This window comes from Dipodomys spectabilis, unplaced genomic scaffold, assembly GCF_019054845.1.
Source record: "Dipodomys spectabilis isolate Male_0828 unplaced genomic scaffold, ASM1905484v1 ptg000129l, whole genome shotgun sequence".
Lineage (NCBI taxonomy): Eukaryota > Metazoa > Chordata > Mammalia > Rodentia > Heteromyidae > Dipodomys > Dipodomys spectabilis.
Genome location: NW_024870806.1, coordinates 4,155,448 through 4,160,675, shown reverse-complemented (window position 1 = coordinate 4,160,675; position 5,228 = coordinate 4,155,448). Strand labels below are relative to the sequence as shown.

Genomic DNA, 5,228 nt, shown 5'->3' with positions numbered 1-5,228 from the left:
TCTGCTCCCTGAGAAGGAGTGAGGACGTTAGGCTTCTATTCACACCGCATTTTGGTTCCTGGGTCATCTCTGGTCTGTGAACTGCAGGATGAAGATGTCTGCTCCTTGTCGGTTCTTGTTGGTGTTCAGTAGAATACACTCGCGTGCCATGTCTGGCTCCTTTGTCCTGGACTCTCTGTGTTGCAGGTATGGCGGCTATTGCCACCTCCACCACCACTGTAGCCCGCAGTGGCGGCTGCTAGCAAGTGCTCAGATCTGTCTCCTTGCCTGGATTTTCCCTCTCTGGCCTAACTCTCTGAACTGTGATGGTACACTTGGTGTGATTCTCTGGCTTAAGTCTGTTCGCTGGAACTCTAAAACTCCTTTCTCTCTCTGGCCTGACTCTCTGTCCTGTGATGGCACACTTGGTGTGATTCTCTGGCTTAGGAATGTTCACTGGAACTCTAAAACTGCTTTCTATGTGAGAGCTTGTTTAGATTCCAGCTTCTCCTCCGCCATCTTCCCAGAAAGAAAGGTTGGACAAATGGGATTGTATGAAGTTGGAGAACTTCTGCATGGCAAAGGACATAGCTAGCAAGATCAACAGAAAGCGTACAGATTGGGAGAAGATCTTCACTAGCCATACAACAGACAAGGGTCTCATATCTAAAATATACTTGGAACTCAAAAAATTAAATCCCCCAACAACAAATCCTCAAAGAAACAACTGCCCAATAAATAAGTGGGCTAAAGACTTGAAGAGAAACTTCTCTGAAGAAGAATGAAAGATGGCCAATTGACACAGGAAGAAAAATGCTCAATCTCCCTAGCCATAAAAGAAATGCAAATCAAAACAACATTGAGATACCACCTCATCCCAGTTAGAATAGCTATAATCAAGAACTCTAACAACAACAGATGTAGGAGGGGATGTGGACAGAAGGGAACCTTACTGCATTGTTGGTGGGAGTGTAAACTTGTTCAACTACTTTGGAAAGCAGTATGAAGGTTCGTGAAAAGACTTCACATAGACCTCCCCTATGACCCAGCAATCCCACTTTTGAGCATTTACCCAAATGTTTAAAAACAAGACCACACTAAAGCGACCAGCACAACTATGTTTATTGCAGCATTATTTACCATAGCTAAGATATGGAACCAACCCAGATGCCCCTCAGTAGATGAATGGATCAAGAAAATGTGGTATATATACACAATGGAATTCTATGCCTCCATCAGATAGAACAACATTGCCCCATTTGTTAGGAAATGGAAAAACTTGGAAAAAATTATATTAAGTGAAGTAAGCCAGGCCCAATGAAACATAGGTCCCATGGTTTCCCTTATTTGCAATATCTAGTATATGTATGAGTCAAGCGGAAAAGGTCAGATAATGTGATGTTAGGAAAATGAGCCCTTAGATAGGTATTTTAATGTTTTTTTATTTCATGCATTTGTTTCTAATGCATTTATAAGATTATCCCTTTGTTGCTTTGTATGTCCCTCCCCCACAGTATAACCCCTGCTTTCACTATATTTTATGTCAGTATAACTTGTGGAGGAGATGGGGAAAAACAAGTCGTTTAAGGATACAGGTGGACCTGTTGCAACAATGAGAAGTACAAGTTGTCATGTAGAAAATGAGCTTTACAACGTTGGTGTGGGGGCGAGGGGGGAGGATTGGGAAGGGATGTGAAGGGTAAACAAAGGAGGAGGCTGCAATGCTTGATAAGAAATGTACGCATTATCCTGCCCATGTAATTGTAACCTCTCTGTACAGTATTTTCACAAAAAAAAATTAAATTTGAAAAAAATAAAATAAAACTCCTTTCTCTGCGAGAGCTTGTTTAGCCTCCAGCTTCTCCTCCGCCATCTTCCCGGAACTCCTTATCATAGTAATTTTGAATTACATTTCTCTAATGATTTCAGTTCACAAACCATTAAGCCAGCATAGAAGTTGTATTAAACACAACTTTGTTAGCCCACTGGCGATTTTCAGGGCTTTATGGAAAAGATGTCTATTCAGAACTTTTGTCCAATTTTAATCAAGTTTCTTGTTAATCTCATCTTTAATCTCTCTATACAAAATCAGTAATTAATTTAAGGTAGTAGATAGAAAAATATTAAGCCACTCCTAACATTTTTCAATTTTCAATAAAATGATATTGCTTAAATCATTTTCTGTTAATGCTTGAGACCATATAATTCAATTTAGTTAGACCTTTAACAAGGCTATATGCATTTTATTTATTTTATGTTAATTGGTCTTTCCAAAGTCTATGTGTCTAATTTCCCTTGCTCTCTTTCAGTCTCAAGTAGTTCAGATTTCAAACTGAAGAATAAATGGAAGGAAGCAAACAAAAAAAATACAGTTCCTCTCATCTGATGATGCCTCTACAAGATGGAAGAAAGAGTTCCTACTTCTAAGGACCTATGCTAGGATATCAAAAAGAGAATTCATTCTTCTAGGTCTTCCTTAAAATGTAAACCACAACATATCGCGAAGGTACTTTTATGTTTTATCAGTTTTTCACATTTTCATATGGACTTCACCTCAGTTTACAACATTCATTCATTATTCTTTCCCTGATACTTTTACACTACCAAGACGTAAGATATAAGATAATCAGTTTGATTTACAGAATAAGAAGTTATCACCCTGGTTTCCTTGGAAGCAGAACATGGTCAATAGATAACATTACTTCTGGTTTCTCACTACATGTAATGGTTTTTGTAATGCTTATTGCATTCTATTTAGTATTTAAAAAAAACTGCTGGCTAAACTCAAAGCTCCTTCACAGAAGTTTAGGTTAAGTACTTCACAAGTTTTATTTCCCTTAATTCTTAAGATAATATTTGTTATAATGCTAATGTTATTACCATTTTAGTGTTGGGAAAAATTGTAATTAAATGCCTTAAGTAGATGACCCAAAGACATACAGTGAGAAAGGAAATGAGGCAAAGTTTCCAAAAGCCTTTTAGCAGTACACAAAAGGTAGGTAAAATCTCTCCATTCTCTTACACTCTCAATTCAATATTCATATTGTCCAAGAAATAATAGCATAGCAATTAATGTCCATGGTGATTGTTTTCTGTTACATTTTGTCTTCAACACAGACTGTGTTGGTGAGATTGGGTTATCATGTAGAGTTGAGCTTATATATTGAGGAAACTTCCAGTTTCCTTTTTAAAAAGTACTAAAACTTTTAAATATTATCATTAACTGACTTTTAAGAATCAAAAACCTAAAAAATTCATATACAATCACCCAAAATGCTTTCAAAGTAGGAGATGATAAAACAGGACCCTGTGAAGTAAATTTTCTTCTACTTTTGAAATTATTCTGAAAACCTTGTGCTGGATGGTCGCACCTGTAATCCTAACTCCTCCGGACATCTACTCAGGAGCCCGAGATCTGTGGATAACAGTTGGAACCCAATCAGGGCAAAATAAATTCATGAGATAATTTTTCAAAAATTTATTGAACTAGAATAGGGCCAAGAATGAAGATGTAGCTTATATAGTAGCTCACCAATCTAGAGAGGAAAGGCCTAGCAAGACCTTGAAGCCGCGATTTCAAATTCTGAGCATGCCAACAGAAATGCAATTTCCTGTACACGCATGCTACTTGCATGCACGTGTACACACACACACACACACATACATCCATTCTAAATATCTTCATATCAGTGTTTTGCATTAATTTCTTTGTTAACGATATTATATAACCAAAATAATGGAAATAAACTCCTCCCTCTTAGAAAAGTTTTATACTTTTTATTGTAAAAATACTGTACACAGGGGTAATATTTACATGAGCTAGGTAATGAGAACAATTCCTAACAAGCATTGTTACCTCCTCCTTTATTTTTCCCTACCATTCCTTCCCTCGCACCTCCACAAATGCACTCCCCTCCCCGCTTCCCCTGCCTAAATTGTAACGTTCATTTTTCAGCATAGTGTCTTGTGCATCTCATTGTTACAATGGGTCAACCTGTATCCCTATTTAGGCATTTTGATTTTTTCCTTCCTCTCCCCAAATTAGAAGAGCATATATACAAGATATAGGCGTACCAACTTCAAATACAGTGAAAACAGTTGTTATAGCATGGGGAGGAACCTATAAAAAGACACAAAAAATCACATTGCACATTATAAGTACATTAGAAGCAATAGCAAAAAGGAGAAAAATTCTTGTATCCCTATCTTGGGTTTCATTTCCCGGAACATTATGTTATCTGGTCATATGGACATACCTTTTGACCTTTTCTGCTTATACTATATATATATTAGTTATTGAAAATTAAGAAAACCATGGGACCTGTGTTCTTTTGGATTTGGCTTACTTCACTTAATATTTTTTCCATATCTTTCCAATTTCTAACTAATTGGGTGATGCCATTCTTTCTGATGGAGGCATAGAATTCCATTGTTTATATAAACCACATCCTCTTGATCCATTCTTCTGCTGAGGAGCATCAGGGTTGGTTCCATATCTTAGTTATCTTAAATAATGCTGCAATAATTGTAGTAGTTGTGCTGATAGTTTTAGTATGGTCTTGTTTGTGATCATTTGGGTAAATGCCCCAAAGTGGGATTTGTGGATCATAGGGGAGATCTATGTGGAGTCATTTGAGGAACCTCCATACTAATTTCCAAAATGGTTGAAAAAGTTTACACTCCCACCAAGAATGCAGTAAGGTTCGCTTCTGTCCACATCCCCGCCAGCATCTATTGTTGTAAAACTATGGAATGCTTCAGGAATTTGCCTGTCATCCTTGCACAGGGGCCATGCTAATCTTCTCAGTATCATTACAATGTTAGTTTATGTGATGCTGAATTGAGCACAGAATATTTTTTATATATAAAGTGTAATTGATTTTCTTAAACTAGGCAATTCAACAAAAAGTAAGTTTAGAAGAATTTTGAAATTTTAGAACCATGTACTTCTTACATAAGCTCACATTTAAGAATAATGTCAAGATGGACATGTCAAAAACAAAATAATTCCAGATATTTGCGGTTCAAGAGATGTGTAGGGGAAATAATTCAATTGTTCTATACAAGGCACATGTCATAATGAACACAGCAGCAAGTGTTAAGGGTTGTTAAAAATTTTAGTGTTTTATTCTATTTAATTTTAGGAATTTGCTTAAATATGCCAAAATTAGCACTGTTTGGCAGGTATCAAATTTTCTATAATGTATTTAAGATTTATGTTAGCAGACATATAGTACTAAGTATGTACA

The 5,228-nt window shown here is 36.5% G+C and overlaps 1 non-coding gene across 1 annotated transcript; it reads right to left on the bottom strand.

Annotated features, from left to right (window-relative positions):
• Nucleotides 1–4,720: 4,720 nt before the first annotated feature.
• On the bottom strand, nt 4,721–4,827 carry LOC122116241. Its single transcript, XR_006148925.1, has one exon. It is a non-coding gene; the product is annotated as a U6 spliceosomal RNA (small nuclear RNA).
• Between the last annotated feature and the right edge of the window lie 401 nt (nt 4,828–5,228).